Raw genomic sequence first — 18,208 nt, 5'->3', positions numbered from 1 at the left:
AAACTCCCCCCCCCCCCCCCCACCAAAAGGGCAAATATCTATCCCAGCAGAGTGCTGCCCCCCTGACATCTCAGATGCTCGGGTAAGAGCCACCCTCTCCAAAGCAAAAAACACAGCATCAATGGGACCAGACGGTGTTCCCTGGCTGCGTCCTACATGAACTCCAGGAAGAGCTAAACCCAAACATAAAACTGCTGTTTAATCTTAGCCTTACTACAGGATATGTGCCCAAAGAGTGGCGTACAGCAACAGTGGTCCCTCTCCATAAAGGTGGTGCCTCAACGGATCCTGGAAACTATCGCCCCATAAGCCTGACTAGCTTGGTCTGCAAAGCTATGGAAAGGATCATCATGGACCTCATAAATAAAGATATTGGGGACCTACAGACACTGGATCCTACCCAGTTCGGCTTTAAGGGCAGATCCTGCCTCTTAAACCTGGTTGATTTCTTTGAAACAGTCACCAAGGCCATTGATGAGGGGAAGGTGGTCCACACAGCCTACCTGGACCTCGCAAAAGCCTTCAATACAATACCCCACTCGGGCATTATTGATAAGCTCACCAGCTTAAATATAAACCCCTATGTCACTAGATGGATTGCAAACTGGCTCAAGGACAGAACCCACATGGTTAGAATTGCTGGAGCCATGTCAGACTCCAAACCAGTTACAAGTGGTGTCCCACAAGGCTCAGTCCTGGGACCTCTCTTGTTCGGTATATATTTCTTCGAGGTACAGGCCAACATGGAAGGACTGTGGCTGACCAAGTTCGCAGATGACTGCAAACTGGGCGCCATAATCGACTCGCCAGCCGACACAAGCATCCTCCAAAAGGGCCTCATAGAAACAGACAACTGGTTCCAGAGCCATGGCCTCAAGCTAAATGCCAAAAAGTGTATAGTCATCCCCTTTGGCAAAAACAAAGTGCCCACAAATTACCACATAGGTGGTAATCCATTAAGTACAGAAGAAGTAATTAGGGACCTGGGGACCCAAGTTGATAGCAATCTCTCTTGACAACCACGTGGCGAAAGTGGTTAGAAAAACATCTTATATAGCCCACCTAATCATGAAGGGATTCGCATCTAGATCAGGGGAGGTCATCGTGCCTCTTTACTCATCCCTCATCAGGCCCATAATTGAGTACAATGCCCCTTTTGGGATGTACCTTACCAGACACCTGCAGCAATTGGAAAGACCCCAAAAGTACCTCACCAAGAGGATCAAAGGGCTCAAACAGATGCCATATGCTGCCCGGTTAAAGAAACTCCAGCTCTACTCAGTGGCATACCGCCTGTTCAGAGGCGATCTGTGCCTGACGTATAAAGCCATGTCCAACCCGGAATTAATGGACATGCTGCACCTCAGAAAATCCAAATCCCATCGAGCTACGCGCTCGAGAGACTTGAACCTCAGCACTGAAATAAATAGGACATGCTGCAGGGACAGATTCATAATCCAGAGGCTCCCTTCACTGTGGAATAAAATCCCAGTCCAGATTAGGCAGAGTCCCTCATTGACTCTCTTCAAGAGGAATCTTGATGAGTGGATGGGAGATCGTAGGTTTACCCTGGGTATCTCTTCAGTGTCACTGTTAGACAGAGGCACAGTATACTAACCTCGAAAAAGGGCATAGCAAAATAAATTTAAAATGGGTGGCGAAAGCCAAACACATTCTGGCTAGGCTTATAAATGCCCTAGGGCAGATAGCCTAATATGATCCTATGAACCTAAGACTTTTCCTGGTACCCAGAAAAGGCAAATCATGGCGTCCAGTACTGGACTTATCAATTCTGAACACGTTCCTGGACATTCCAAAATTCAAAATGCTTACTTTACAACAGCTGCTGCTTATGCTAGGCAAGAATGCTTGTTTAGTAACTTTAGACTTTAAAGAGGCATACCGACATATCCCAATAAGGGAATCATGCAGAAGATACCTCCGCTTCAAAGCAGGTTTTATTCATTACCAATTCTGTGCACTGCCCTTTGGCTTGTCTACTGCGCCCATGGTCTTTACAAAGTGCCTGGCACCAGTAATTGCGTTCTGCAGAGAAAGAGACATTCAAATTTATCCTTATCTAGAAGATTGTCTCATTCAAGCAGAGGACAAGGACACTTCATCTGGCATTTGTAAAAAGGCTTCTAGCATGCCTGTGGTACACCATAAACAAAAAGAAATCACAACTGGTACCCTCTCAAATAATTACATTCCTGGGTGCAAACTTGAATACAACTGCCCTGATTGCTTACCTCATGCCAGACAGACAGTTGACATACTTCAAACAAATGGCAACAAAAACCGTTATCTGCAAGACAAATTCTGCAGGCTTTGGGGTTCATGGCATCCTGCATTCCACTAATTCCATATGCGAGACTGCATATGAGGAAACTTCAATGGTACCTAAAAATCTTATGGAGTCAACATTGTCACAGCCTGGAAACAATGATTCCTCTCATTCCCTGCCTGCAAGAGGAGTTTCTTTGGTGGGCAGAGGCGTCACCAAAACAAGGGACTGTCATTCTCTTTACCCCCTTCCACCCAAACCCTAACTACGGACGCATCAGACTATGCTTGGGGGGCCCACCTGACAGGGAGATGCATTCAGGGCAAATGGAGCCCAAACCAAATGCATCTGCATATCAACCGGAAAGAAATGCTAGCTATTCAGAATGCGCTCTCAGCCTTCAAGGACTTACTCCATCCAGGACAACTAGTGGTAAAGATGGACACCACACTTTTGTGGTACATATGCAGGGGAGGTACACATTCTTACCCCGTTTGCAGACTCGCCATGGCCTTGTGGAACACAGCCTTAACTTACCAAATACATCTTCAAGCTCAGTTCCCGCCAGGAAAGCAAAATACTCTGGCAGACTACTTAAACAGAAATCTTATGGACCTGCACGAATTGCAACTGGATCCACAAATCTTCAGCATGTTAACACAGAAATGGGGGAGCCCAGACATAGTTTTTGGGGAGTGGCAAATAGATCTTGCAGTTGGACAATTTCTGCACAAGATCTCATCACAAAAAAAGCATGGAAAGTGGATGCTCTGTCCTTCAGCTGGAAAAACCTATCAGTCTATGCCTTTCCCCCTCTGCCTCTACTCTCCAAGGTCTTACTAAGTCAGACAGGAAAAAACAAAAATGATCCTAATTGCTCCGGACTCTCCTCTCCAGCACTTCTAAGGAATATCACACCTTTCTCCGTGGTACTTGCATCAAACACCTCATCTACTGTCTCAACAGAACTATCAAATTCTGCACACTCAGCTCCAAACTCTGAATCTTGCAGCATGGCTAATCAACTAATTATTCAAACCACATCTGTCAGTAAACCTGTGATGGATGTCATTTTGGAAGCCAGAAGGCCTAGTACTAGAAATTCTAATGCTGATAAGTGGAAGAAATTCTGTGCGTGGAACCAAGCATAAGGAATAGACGCAACAAAGCCCAATATGCCTCAGATTTTACAATACTTAACTGAGATGCTTGACAAGGGCCTATCTTTTTCTTCAATCAAAATCCATGCCTTTCCCATCTTGGCTCATTACAACACAGAGCCTCCCCTCTTTCTCATCCACTGCTTAAACAGTATCTCAGAGGGGCCAAAAATTTAAGGCCTCCCAGGAGAAGACCTACTCCTGCATGGGACCTCAGTTTTGTGCTGGAAAAACTCACCCATCCTCCTTTTGAACCAGCAGCTACTGCGGATATAAAATTTCTATCTTGGAAGACAGCTTTTCTTTTGGCAGTCACTTCATCAAGTGGGTTTCAGAACTACAGGCTCTCATGGCAGTGGAGCATTTCATTATATTTTACCCGGACACGGTGGCCCTCAGGACCAATCCTTTTATGTCTAAGGTGGTATCCAGTGTAGCACTTATCCAGACCATTAACCTGCCAACTTTTTTCCGAAGTCCGCAAAACAAGGGGGAGCAGATTCTGCATTCATTGGATGTACACAGACAACTGAAATTCTACTTAAACAGGACAAAATCTTTAAGAAGGTCTGAGCAACTACTGGTAGCATTTGCTGCAGGATCAGAGGGGAAGGCAATATCAAAGCAGACTATTTCTAAATGGGTAAGCCACTGCATTCGTTCCTGCTATTTGTATCATGGTAAACCTGTGCCCAAGGGGATCGGATCCCATTCCACCAGGGCTGCCTCTACTTCAGCAGCTTTTCTGAGTGGTCCCAACCAAGGACATTCTAGAAGCTTTCACTTGGAGCTCTGTTCATGCGTTCACAAAGTATTACCATTTACCGCTCTTCTCTAAATCCAGGGCAGGCTTTGTCACTGCAGTCCTGCAGGGTCTTATAGCTGCCCCTAATGCTGTTTAGTTCCATCCTCCCATGCATAGTTTTGGGATTCTACCCAAATGTAATGATTGCAACAGTGAAACATGCAGAACATAATACAGTTGTGTACACTTACCATAAATGTAGATGTTAGTGTATTCAGTGTTGCAGTCCGGGTTACCCACCCGCCATCCCCCATTCTATACCTTTTCTTTCCTTAACTATACTCAAAAGCCTTTGTGTTTTATTTGCTTTTAGTTGAAGGTAAATTTTATGTTTCTAAGGTGCATTTATATATTTACAGTTTATATATATATATATATATATATATATATATATATATATATATATATATATATATATATATATTTTTTGCTCCCCATTTGGGGGGCACCTGACATCTAGGGGAAGAAAAACTGATTAAAATGGCGTCGGCTGCATGTTTTATACCCCTGACGTCATGGAAGAGGAGACTGCAACCGACGCAGGACCCAAGACTTTTGTTCAGGCCGACTGAGGGCAACCTGCTAGCAGATTACCCAAATGTAATGACTGCACCAGTGAATACACTCAACCTCTACATTTATGGTAAGTGTACACAACTGTACTTTATCCTCCCTCCAGCCCACTGAATTCTATTGACTATACCTGTTCTGGTTTACTATGCTTTAAGCTTTTTGGTGTATTTGCTTTTTTGTTGGAGGTGTAACCTTGTATATAATTGCCTCCCATTATGAGGGTACCTGACATCTGGGGCAAGGAAACCTGATGTAATGGCGTCTGCTGCATGCTTTATACCCTTGACTACCTGACGTCATGGAAGATGAGACTGCAGCTGATGCAGGACCCAAAACATTGATACTCAGGCCGACTGAGGGCTACCTGCAAAGCAGATAACCCAAATGTGATAACTGCAACAGTGAATACACTCGAACATCTACATTTATGGTAAGTGTACACAACTGTACTTCCTGTGTTATGTAAACAAATGGGGGCGCAAAATCTTCCTATGCATATTAGCTCCTTGTGTGGGAGTTGACCATGAAATGTGGAGTAACACTTCAGGCAGTTTTCATCCCTTCAGAACAGAATTCTCAGGCAGACACATTAAGTAGGTCCATGCCGCAGTCCCACGAATGGATGCTCCACAGTAATGTTTTCTTGGACCTAGTCCACAAATGGGGTACACCTCAAGTAGACCCGTTTACCTCTGCCATGAACAGGCAACTTTTCATTCTGTACCAGACTGCCCAACCCTCTGTTGAGGGCAATGGGTGCCTTTTCAAATTTGTGGAAGGGGATGTTTCTCTCTGCATTTCCCCCCTTCCCTAGAAGGTCCTACTGAAGATTCATAGGTTCATAGGTAGGTACTAGGCTATCGGGCCAAGGGCCTAAGTAAGCCCTAGCCAACAAGGTTTCCTGGCTTACGCCACCCAAGAAAGTTATTTTCCTCTGCCCCTGTCGAGCAGAGCCACAGAAGTGATCTCTGGGATGCATCTCCTATTTCTCATCCACTCATCAAAATTTTTCTTGAGTGCTAATGAGTTTTGCTCGACATAGATGGGTAACTTGCTCTGGAGTATGGGACGTCTCTGGGATAGGAATCTTATCCCCTCCAACATGTCCTGTTTGTTGTGGTGACAAAGGTTTAGATCCCTAGAGTGTGTAGCTTGGAGGGATTGGGATTTCTTTAGGTGTAGCGTGTTAAACAGCTCTGGGTTTGACATAGCTTTATATGTTGGGCAGAGATCACCTCTGAGCAGGCGATATGCTACGGAGTAAAGCTGGAGTTTTTTTGAGACTCTGTCTAGGGCATCTGTTTGAGGCCAGTAATCCTCTTTGTGAGGTACTTATGTGGCCTTTCCAGCTGCTGCAGATGTTTTGTGAGGTAATTCCAAAAGGGACGTTGTATTCTGTGTGTGTGTGTCGAGTAGAGAACAATGACCTCCTCTTTTTTTTTTTTTTTTTTTTTCCTGGATGAGAGCCCTTTCGTGATAAGGTGTGCCACATAGGATTTTTTGACTACTGTGGCGGTTATCAAAGGAGAGACTACTGGCCACCTGGGTCCCAAGGTGTCCCCACACATTCGGCTTTAAGTAGACTGCCTATGTGGTAGTTCATGGGTACAGAGTTTTTACCAAAGGGGATGACTATGCACTTTTTGGTGTTGAGCTTGAGGCCATGGCTCTGACAAAAGGCATCTTTCAATGAGGCCCTTCTGTAGGATGTCCACATCATTTGGGGATTCTACTATAGCTCCTAGTTTGCAGTCATCTGCGAACTTGGTCAATGACCTATGTTAGCCTGTACTTTAGAGAAGTAGATATCAAATGAGAGATCCCAGGACTGAACCCTGTAGTACTCCACTTGTCACTGGTTTGAAGTCAGATTTGGAGTCTGCAACTTTTGCAGTGTGGGTTATGTAAGTGAGCCAGTTGGCAACCCATCTTGTGACTTGGGGATTTATACCTAGTTTAGTGAGTTTAGCTACAATTCCAGAGTGGGGAATGGTGTCAAGCCTTGGCGAGGTCAAGATAGGCTGTGTGAACCACCTTACCGTCGTCTGCGACTTTGGTGACTGCCTCAAAGTAGTCAATCAGGTTCAGGAGGCATGATCTGCCTTTCACAAATCCGAACTGGTTGGAGTCCAGAGTTTGGAGGTTACCAATGTGCGAGTTCCATGATATGTTCTACGGCCTTACAGACCAGGCTCGTCAGGCTAATAAGGTGATTCTCGGGATCAGTGGTGGCTCCCCCTTTTAAGTGGGATAACTGTTGCTGTGTGCCATTCAGTGGGCACAAAGCCTGACGTGAGGCTATGCTTGAACATGGTTTTTAGGTGGAGAGCCAGTTCTTTCTGAAGTTTAAAACGCAGCCTGGGATGTTGTCCGGTCCCATGGATGCTGTGTTTTTGGCTTTAGAGTGCAGCTTTTACATGTGTAGTTGTGATTACAGGGACTGTGCATTCTTCCTGTATAGATATGGGCACTTAAAAGGGAGAGGGGGGGGGAGTAAAGTTAGCACTGAACCCATCTGTCAGGATGTTGTCAATATCAGTTGGTTCTGTAGTTTTCGTGCCACTGCGCTTTAACTCTGAGCATATCTGGGTGTTGCCATTGAGTTTCTTGACATAGCTGTAGAATCCTTTGATCTGAAGTAGTTAACTTTTTGTTCATCAACCTGTGGGTACTGGATCCGAATCGGATCCGAGCCGGCACCTTTATTCAGCTAAGATCTGAGCTCCAAGCTCCTCCCCCTTACCCATAACCCCCTGCCATCCTTCTCTGTCCTCAGAGCGAGTTTGCTTAGCATTATAGAATACTACAACCAAAGAATCAACTAAACATCCTAACCTGATGTCATCTGATACAGGGAGCACAAAGTTCCTTAAAAGAATGAACTACAGGTTAGGGGGACGGAGGGGGGGTTGGTTGCTGGCAAATTAAGTTACCTACTCAGATGGAACGTTATGTTGAGTACATAACTTCTTTATCTGAAGTAGTTAACTTCATTTGTTCATCAACTTGTGGGACAGAGTCCCCAGCTACCAAAAAACTTGGGAGGTCCTAATGGAAGAATATTCTGGAGCACTGCAGAGCCAAAGGACGCCCTCCCTCTGGAAATTATATCCAGCTTGTAATGGGTAATAAAGGTATGGGATGAAGCCCAAGTGGCTGCTGAACAAATGTCATCCAAGGACACCCTGGACCAAAAGGCAGCAGAAGCGGAAATCGATAGAGTAGAATGGACGTGAACTCCGACAGGTTCTGGTCTGCCAGAACTCTTTTATATGCAAGTATACATTGTGAACTCCATCTGGACAATATAGCTTTTGTCACAGGTTTACCCAAAAAGGGTTTAGCAAAGGATACAAGGAGTTGCTCAGATTTCCTATGATCAGCAGTCCTGTGTAAATAGAACCTCAACTGTCTGTGCATGTCCAAAGCATGTAATTTGTATTCACCTTTGTTTTGGTAATTTGGGGAAAAAACGGTAAATTGATAGATTGATTAACGTTGGACTCCAATGATGTTAGGTAAGAAGGAGGGATTGGTCCTGAGGGAAACTATCTTTATGGAAGACCAGATATGGAGGTTTGGCGCAAAGGGCTTGAAGTTCTGAAACCCTTCTAGCCGAAGTGATGGCAATGAGAAAGGCCGTTTTCCAAGATAAGTATTAAAGAGCCACCGAAGCTGCAGGTTCAAAGGGGGGGGGGGGGCCAGGAAGAGCCTGAAGAACAAGGGTTAAATCCCACGGAGGAACTGCATCCTTAACAGGAGGCCTTAACAGGAAAGTACCTTTTACGAATGTTTTGCAGATCTTGGAAGAATCTAATGAACAGAGATCACTTCCCACATGAAAGTGTGAAATTGCTGCTAATTGGACTTTGATGGTGGAGGAGCTGGCACCTTGATCAAATAAGTGTGACAAAAACTAATACAGCTGGTATCGAGGCTGTAAAAAGGTATCCATATGTCTAGGTTCCGCCCAGATCGAAAAACGTTTCCATTTGCTCTTATAGACCTTTCTAGTAGAAGGTTTATGAGCGGCTACTAAAATAGCTTTAACGGAGGAGGAGATACCGGGAGTCCTAGCTATGATTGGAACTTGATCAACCAAGCTGTGAGCTTCAGATTGTCCAGGTTTGGAGTTCTCAACTCCAGGGGGTGAGAAATCAGATCCGGAGTGGGATCCAAAATCCATGGAGGATTGACTAGATGAGACCATCGGTAAGGGAGCCACGTTTGACAAGGCCAGAGCGGGGCTATGAAGATCACTCTGCTCCACAACAGACTAGCTTTCTGCAAGAATTTTACCATGAGGAGGAGAGGTGGATAAGCATAAAGTAGACCAGATGGCCAAACATGGACTAGAGCATCTCTGGGGGATTCCTCTGGTGGGGAAAATAGAGCAAAGTACTTGCTGCATTTTGCATTCGAAGGCAACGCGAACAGATCGCAGCAAGGTTGACCCCACTTGAGGAAGATCTGCTTCGCTACTCTCGGGTTCAGAGACCACTCGTAAGGTGAGAGGATGGTTCGACTTAGCCTGTCTGCCAGAATGTTGGCCAGACCCGGAATGTGCGTTGCCATGAGAAAGCGGTTGGTGGCGATCGCCCATTCCCATACTCTCATGTCCTATCAACACAGTGGATAGGCTATGGTTCCCCCCTGTTTGTTGATATACCAGACTACTGACATGTTGTCTGAATCACAATTGTCCCTAAGGGAAGAAGGGTCTGGAGTGCTTGCAATGCTAAAAGCGCCGCCCTCATCTCTAGGACATTGATGTGCAACAAGGTCTCAGAGTGTGTCCACATGCCTTGGACGGTTCTGCCCATGCAGTGCCCCCCCCCCCCACCCACCCGAGGCGAGAAGTGTCCGTGGTCAGCGTGGCTTGGGGTGGGGTCAGAGAAGGAGCGCCCTTCCCGGAGATCCCAGGATTGGATCTACCAGAATAGGGACCTCCTGCAAACCTTGCTGAGGGGGATAGCTGTACTTGGCGGATGTTGCAGGATGGACCATTGGACCTGCAAGGTCCATTGCAGGACCTTCATGTTTAGACGAGCTAGTGGTGACAGATTGATGGCAGCCGCCATGGAACCTAGCGCCCTCTGGACCAATTCCACTGAGGGAGCCGGGGATTCTAAGAGGGCCATCACGTGAAATGTCAAAGTTCGAAGCCTGTCCGGAGTTGGGAAAGGCCCTCAACAGGTTTGTATCTAGCCTGGCCCCTATGAAATCAAATGTCTGAGTTTGTTGAAGGGAGGATTTCTTGAGATTGATTGAAATTCCCAGATGAGAGGCCAAGTGAAGGAAGTAATTCCTGGCTGAATAGAGTAGATGCCTGGTGGGGGGCGGTCAGGAGCCAGTCATCTAGGTACGGAAAGACCTGTATTCCCTGAAGCCTCAGGTGGGCCGCTACAACTGCCATCACTTTGGTGAACACCCTGGGGGCTGTGGTGAGACCAAAGGGAAGGACCCTGAACTGTTAGTGGCTGGCTCCCAGCCGGAAGCAGAGAAACCTTCTGGATCATCTGTCCATCAAAATGTGGTAGTACGCATCCTTGAGGTCTATAGAGCACATGCAGTCATTCTCCTGCAGGAATGGGAGAATGGATTGAATGGTGACCATCCAGAACTTTTCTTTGGCAACCGACAGGTTCAGAGTGGACCGGTCGAGGACTGGTCTTAAGTCCCCAGTCTTTTTTGGCACCAAAAAGAACTTGGAGTAGAAGCCTGATCCGGATTGATCTTGGGGGACGGGCTGGATAGCTCTTTTTTCTAGCAGCTGCTTTATTTCTGTGGCTGCTGCCTCCCTCTGATTGGGTGAGACATCGGGGAGGCTCCGGGGTCTGAGAGGGAGATTCAGAAAGGGGATAGTGTAACCTCTGGATATGATTCGAAGCACCCAGCGATCTGTTGTAATGGACTCCCAAACTGCTAGGTGCCTCGAGAACCCCCCCCCCCCCCGACTGCCTCCAGAGTGGAGCAGTCGGGTAATCCCTCAGGGCTGCTGTGCGGGCCAATCCGAAAAGGGTTCTCTCGACCCACAATTCTTCGGTCCCCCTCTGCCTCTGGGCTGGCGTCCACCCTGTAATTCTCTGCCTCTGAAGGACAAGGGGTCCGGAGCGAAACGGGACTGTTGAGCTTTTCGGAACCACATCATCTTTTGTCCCATTTGGTTCCTGGAGAAGGACCTCTGGGGAGCCGAGAAGCGGATCCCGACAGCAGACGTCTTCACGTCTTTCTCGCTCTGGACCAGCGTGTCGCGGATGGTCTTGCCAAACAGCGAAGAGCCGTCAAAAGGGGCATTTGCAAAGGACGCCTTGAAGGGTTCCGCAAAGTCGCAGACAGAGCCAAGCATGCTGCTGTAAGACTATGCCTGCTCCGCTAGCTCTAGCGGCTCCTTCCGTGGCATGGGACAGAAGTCGCATAGAAGTGTTCGAAATGGACTTAAGAGTGGCCATTCAGGCTGAGAATGTTTTCTTATCCTCGGCCGACATGGACTCTGGGGGTGACTCTGCGTATTCTTTAACGAGAGAATAAAGCTGCCGGCTTGGATCAGATTCGGATCTGATACCCACAGGTTGCTGACAAATGAAGTTACCTACTCAGATGTAACGTTATGGTGAGTACATGACTTCTTTTTGTCCTTAGAATCAGTGGCAATCGTAACTAGCTTTGGGATCTCACCTTCTTACTGAGGTTGACCGGGTTGCTCCCCCACTCATGGGATTTTACTCTTCTATCCAGATGAAAATCAAGGCAGTAGTCTGGTACATCAGCAAGCAAAGGAACCCCACTCATCCACTTTGCTGGGAATCCCTCAGATTGTGGCAGTGGGTGATGTCTTCCCATCACATCCTCATGACAACACATGTCCCTGGGACTGCCATTTTTCTAGCAGAAACAGTCCATTCTTTTGCTTCTAGTGGTCTCTGAACCAAGCAGTGGTGCCAACTCTTCAGTCACCGAGGCCAATCTTGCTGTGATGTTTTTGTGCCTAAACAAATATAGCAGTTATTTCACTTGACTTCTCAACAGGGCCAATCCCCGAGGGATGCACTAGGCCAAAGTTGGCTCCTGGATCTATTTCATTTCCCCCCATCATCACTGAAAGAAATTTTATTCAGAAAGTCAGAAGGTGCAAGGCCAGAGTAATCTTCTTGGCTCTCCTTTTGGCCCTGGCAAGTGGGGCGGTTCCCTTCCTTCGGCCTCCTAGTACATCTGCTCTGGATGTTAGACTACTATCCAGACCATTGTCATGTCAGGGCAGTGACTTTTAGCTAACTGCTTGGTTTCTCCAATTCTAATGATGGCCAGAGATGCTAATCTGTCGACTTTGGTTGTTTACATTTTCTGTCATAATAGCAAAATATTGGGGAAACTTTATTTTTCCTAGTGCAGAAGGTTTACTCTTTGGGCGTCTTCCAAGAGGATAGATCCCTTTTCAGTAGTTCCTTTCATCCTGGATTTTTAAGATCATTCCAGAAAGGCTGTTAATTTTTCAGCGGTCAAGGTTCAATTAGCAACCATTTCCAATTTCCACACTGGACAGACAGGCCTTTCAGAAGGGAGTCTCAAGACACCTTTATTTGTGTTCCATTTCCTCCATCGGACTTTAATGTTGCCGGCTGTCACTCAGGCTTCGTTTGAACCAGGAGCCATGTTAGATTTAAAATTCCTTTCTCAGAAACCATTTTTCTGATTGTTACAACTACAAGGATTTCTGAATTGGAACCACTGTGTGCGCATCTGTGTAATCTTCCATAAACTTAGTGCTTTTGTGAAAGAATCCCAGTTTGCTCTCAAAGGTGACATCTGAAATTAACCTTAACGAGACTGTGCTTCTGTTGAAGGAGAGTATACTTGATATTTACTAGATGTAAATAAGTTGAGATTTTATTTAGACAGGATTAAGGATATTGAGAAATCTGATCACCTGTGTGCGTTCTCTAAAGCTAAACTAAGCTAAAATGGATCAAAGATCAGTCTATCTAGGTGGCTTTCTGAATGTATAGTCTGTCTACAAATTGGGAATAGCCTCGCATAAAACCAAAGGCTTGTTCTGGACGAATGATGGTTACTTCTACTGTCTAAGTAAGAGTTCTATTAAGATTTGTGCTGCAGCTGCATGGTCTCCTGTTCACACATTTGTCTTGCCACAAGCTGGCTGTACAATTCAGATCTTTTCCAGCTTTTGCTCCACCATTCTCAGAATTATCCTTCATAGCTCCCAGGGGGTTTGTTACTTTGGAAATCCGTCTTAACGGTTGAATGTTAAAATTGACGTTTGATGCAACTTGTATATAATGGTAGATCCATGTGCTGTTTTTTTTCTGGTTCAACATCTGTTGTCTTTAAATTGTCACATAGTGCTCATTTTTTGAACAGTCCTTGATGGCTGATTCTTCCTTATGGCCACTGTCCATTTTGTAGATATCCTATTCCAATGTTGCAGTATTCACTAGTGGGTTTACCTTCTGCTCAGCTTGTCCGGCCAGGTTTCCAAAGCTTTTCCAGTCTCGGAAGGTGTGTTGGATGCCTGATGTGTTGGCAGGTTCGTGGGCCATAAATGTGACATCTGCACGCACTGGCTTTTAAAACTTTCAGCCGCCAGCTGTACGCCAGGTGTTTGTGCTACTCATGGGCATTGATCAGTTTTGCATCAAGATAACTACCCCGTTGGGGAATTATTTCAGTCCTTTTTTTGTTGTACTGTAGTCTGTTAATGGCTGGTAAGAGCAAGTGCAACTGTGGTCTCCAAATTCCCCATTAAGTCATAGAACCAGTGTATCTTGTTTGGGCAGGGATCGCGACTATAAAAACTGCGCCGTTTATAAGTTCGTCCTGAAGACCCTTCATCTACTTCAGGCCTTAGACTTGTACCTTGAAAAACCAATGCCCGAGACAGATCGTGCTTGGTATGGAAGCCGCCTGCACCCCATCCAAACCGCCTAGGAAGAGGGCCAAGCCCACGTGGCAGTCTACTTCCAGTGCACCTCCCTCTGCTGATTCTCAGCCTGTAGTCAGTCAGCTTGGCTGAGGAAATGGCGTCCGCCACTGAGTACCTCTCAGGAGGCTGCACAATCCAGAGTGGACAACACATCCAGGGAGGAGATCTCTGCAACTGATTCAGATGCCAGGATGGAACTTGTAATGGAGATGGCTGCTTAGGACCCAGACCTCTGCCGTTCCTTCTGTGACTTCAGGCCTAGTGCCAACCAGACGCTGGCTAGGCCTACCAAGAAGAAACAAGAGGCATATTCTACCAATCCCGGATGCCTTGCTCGACTGGCAGGCCTTCAGCCAGAGTCTCTACAATGCCTTTCTGGTTCTTGGGACTACTGCAGACCTTCCTTCTACTGCTCCACTGCTTTTCAACCAAAGGTCTAGCCACCCTGCAGTGGAGGATATGTCGGATGCAGAGGACTTCTTGTCCTACTCTTCACAAATTTCTTTTTTTCTGGGGTATGGATACCCGAAGAAGCCTCTGCAGAACATGACTCCCCTGTGGAAGACCGTACCTTTGGAGACTGTCAACCTTATGAAAGAACATTTTATATGGGATTGCTGAGACATGTCTGAGGCCCAAAAAATTTTCTGTGACTTGATCCAGATGGAATCTCCTAACCCAGCTCCTATTTCCCCTGTCCAGCCTGCCTTCTTGGATGCATTTGCTGCAGCATGTTTGAATCCAGATTCCCAGCTACCTGACCCTAGAGGGGCAGGCAGATTATACAGGGTACCTGATGCAGAAAAATTCATATTAAAGTGCCCTCCAGCAGACCCTGCTACTATTTATATTGCTACTGATAGGGCAACTATACTTCTCTACTACTACTGCCCTGCCTGCAGACAGACAGCAAGGCCATGAAGAGGTGGGGCAGGATTTACACTTCTGCAACCCTGGTTTTTAGGGCTACAAATTACCAATCACACGTGGCCAAATACTCCTTGGCTTTTCTCGAGAAAGCCTCTAAAGATCTCAATTATATTCTTGACTGTGCTGTTAAGGCATCCCTGTCTTGCTTGCTTGGGCTCATTACTAAAGTTAATGAGCAGTCTCTCTCGGGTGTGCCTATGATGCAAATGCCTCTGCCAGGTCGGCTGCATCTGCTTCTGTGTTGAGAGACTCCTGGCTGCGTCTACATCCCTTCCCGGATGACTTCAAGGCCAAATTCTTGGATGCACCCTTGGATCACTGACTTTTTTGGTACCAAGGTGGCTGACCTTTTCAAGTCACTACAACAAAAAGGGAAAACTCTGCGATTTGAAGCATCTTCTTGTTTCTCCAATCCCAATGTTAGAGAAACTACCCAGCTAAGACACAATTCATAAGGAAAACTTTTAGGCCCCTCTGTTCCCTCTAGGTCTAGAAGACCCCATAGGAGACTACTTAGCCTAGGACTTGTCAGACAACTGCCCAGAGACCTCCCTTTCCAGAAAGGACTGGCAGTGTCTGACTGCCTGCCTCCCTTTCTTCCTCACCTCCTCCCACCATTCTTCTATCTTCCCATCTCTCACTGCCTCCCTACATGGACCCTAGTGACATCCGACAAGTGGGTTTTGACCATCCTGAAGGAGGGTTACTTAATATTTTGGATCTTCTTCTCCTCCAAGGCTACCTATCCTTATTCCACCCCTTTCAAGGGTCCCTACTACCGGAGGTCCTAAACAAGGTATTACTCCAAGGCATCATAGAGCTAGTCCCCCCCCTTCAGCTCGAGTGAAAGGCTTCTACTCCAGAATCATTCTAGTTCCCAGGAAATACCATGGAGACCCATTCTAAATGTTTCCCGTCTGAACCCCTTTTTGAAGGTCCCTTCCTTTAAGATGACACTCCCCCCCCCCCCTCCTTCCACAGGTCTTCGTGGTGACCCTGGACATCAAGGAGGCCTACCTGCACATTCACATAAAACCGTCCTCCAGGAAATTCCTCAGATTCAAAGCAGGCTCCTCTCATTTTCAGTTCTGTGCTTTGCCTTTTGGACTCTACTGCACAAAAAGTAAAAATGCCTAGTTCCAGTCATTTCTTACTGCAGGACAGGGATGCAGATTTTCCCTTACCTAGACTACCTTATTCAAGCAGCAGACCAACCCTCCTCGCCCACACAAAGGAGCTCCTGCTGCAGTCTCTAGGGTTCCTCATAAACTTCCTTAAATCCCAACTAAACCCCTACACAAGACATTGTTTTCCTAGGGTGCAGAATCAGGACAGACCTCAGGATGGCCTTCCTGCCAGAGGAAAAAGTCCTTTCCTTGAGCCACCATCTACAGTCTGCCCTCTCACCCATCCTGACTCCGAGGGAGTTCCTTAGACTCCTTGGGTACATGGCAGCCACTATTCCAATGCTACCCCTGGCAGGGCTACACATGAAGATGCAATGGTATCTGCACCCTCTATGGACCCAGCATTCACACCCCCTCGAGTTCAGGATCCCACTCCTCTCCTGCCTCCAAGGACTGAAGTGGTGGCTGGCCCAGGTGACCCAGACCCCGGACCTTCCCTCTGCAAATGCTCTCCCCTTCCCAAATCATGCTCAGACTCATCAGACCTGGGTTGGGGAGTGACTCCCGACACGAAAGCTGCAAGGTTTGTGGACAAAAACTGGCACATCAACATCAAGGAAATGTCCGCCTTTCTTTTCACCCCACAGGCCTTCCAGCCTTTCCTCAGACAGGGAACCCTGAGGATCTTTACAGACAATACCACAGTGATGTGGTACTTGAACAAGCAAGGTGGGATGAAGTCTTACATCCTGTGCAGGCTACCTCTACAGGTATGGAATTTGGCCATCTCCCAGGGGATCTCCTTCCAGGCAGCCTACATCACAACAAAATTGTCAGGCAGACTCCCTAAGCAGAACCGCTTCAGTCACAAATGGATGCTGTCAGATGTTTTCCTAGAGCTGATCCACAGGTAGTGTATTCCACAGATAGACCTTTTCACCGCCTCCACAAACAGGCAACTTTAGAGCTACTGCTCCAGAGCTCACGACCCAAAGGCACTGCAAACAGATACCTTCTTAATGTCTTGGAAGGTGAAAATTCCTGTACGTCTTACCCCTTCCCTCTGATCCAGTGTGTCCTACAGAAAATTCAGCAGGACTCACCAGAAATCTTGCTAGTGACTCCCTACTGGCCAAGGCAGCACTGGTTCCCTCTAATCTCTCCAAGGGCAATCACCACAAGTTACCGCAATCAGTGGATCTACTCACGCAGCACAGTTGGACACAGATTCATCCAGAGTGGAGATCCCTGCACCTCTCCCTGTGGCTGATGGCATTCTGATTCCTTTCTAACACCTGTACAAGGACGTGCTCTGTCCGTTAGGAGGCCAGGAAACCCATCACAAGAAAATCTTCTCTCGAATTGGAGGTTTTCTATCTGGTGTCACAAAAGTCTGAGACGCTGGACAGTGACCCGCTTTGATTCTGCCACTGTGTGAACTCCTGAAGACAGGCTGGTCTTACTTCTCTTTAAAAGCGCACCTGTTTGCCATTTCTGCCTGCTTGCCTATGGAACCTCTGCTAACTTCCAGACTTCCACCCAAGCTATTCCTAAAGGGTGTTTTACACTTAAGACCCCCCAGGAAACCAACCCCTCCTTCCTGTGACCTTAACTATGTCCTAGAAAAACTTACTCTGCCACCCTTCGAACCAGCTGGCAAGGCTGACTTGAAATTTTGCATTTGGAAGACAGGTCTGCTAGTAGCTTTGACCTCAGCCAGGAGGGTCTTGGAGCTCCAAGCCCTTATGGCTACCTTACTCTTCCTAGTTTTCCATTTGGACAGGTTCACCCTCAGGATTAATCCCTCCTTCATCCCCAAGGTGGTCAATGACCTTTCCCTAAATCAGGCTATTCACCTACCCACTTACTTCCCATTTACTTCCCTAACCCTCAGAGACTGAGAGGGTCCTACACAACCTGGATGTCCATAGGCAACTTTGATTCTGTTTGCATAAGACCAAGACTGTACTCAAATCAGGCGAGCTGTTTGTCCCCCCCCCCCCTCAGGGCTATGGGGAAAGCAGTGGGAAAACGAGACATTTCTTTGATTGCTAGAGCCATTTCCTTTTGTTACGCACATCATGGGAAGACACTTTCAGGCAATATCAAGGCCCATTCCACAAGAGCCAGTCTTTGGGCCCTTTTTCAAAGGTCTAGACACCAACTCCATTCTGGAAGCAGCCTACCTGGTCCTCTGTACACACCTTCACCAGACACTATATACATTGGACCACATTTCCAGTGCCAGGGCAGGATTTCCAGGGCTATCCCGCATAGGTTCCTGTAATCCTTATCCAGACCACCTCCCAGCCCTCAGTGAGGTTTTGTACTCGCCCACTAGTGAATACTGCAACATTGGAATAGGACATTGGAAAGTTGTGTAAA

The 18,208-nt window shown here is 46.8% G+C and overlaps 1 protein-coding gene across 1 annotated transcript in view; it reads left to right on the top strand.

Annotated features, from left to right (window-relative positions):
- The window catches only part of TNPO2 (transportin 2), a gene marked incomplete in the record, with an annotated part of 2,382,582 nt that overhangs the window by 889,818 nt on the left and 1,474,556 nt on the right, over positions 1-18,208 (top strand).

The sequence above is a fragment of the Protopterus annectens genome, chromosome 9.part0 (genome assembly GCF_019279795.1).
Source record: "Protopterus annectens isolate FY-2018-M chromosome 9.part0, PAN1.0, whole genome shotgun sequence".
Taxonomy (NCBI): Eukaryota; Metazoa; Chordata; order Ceratodontiformes; family Protopteridae; genus Protopterus; species Protopterus annectens.
Note: the sequence above shows the minus strand (reverse complement) of the source record. Positions and strands in the feature narration are given on the sequence as shown.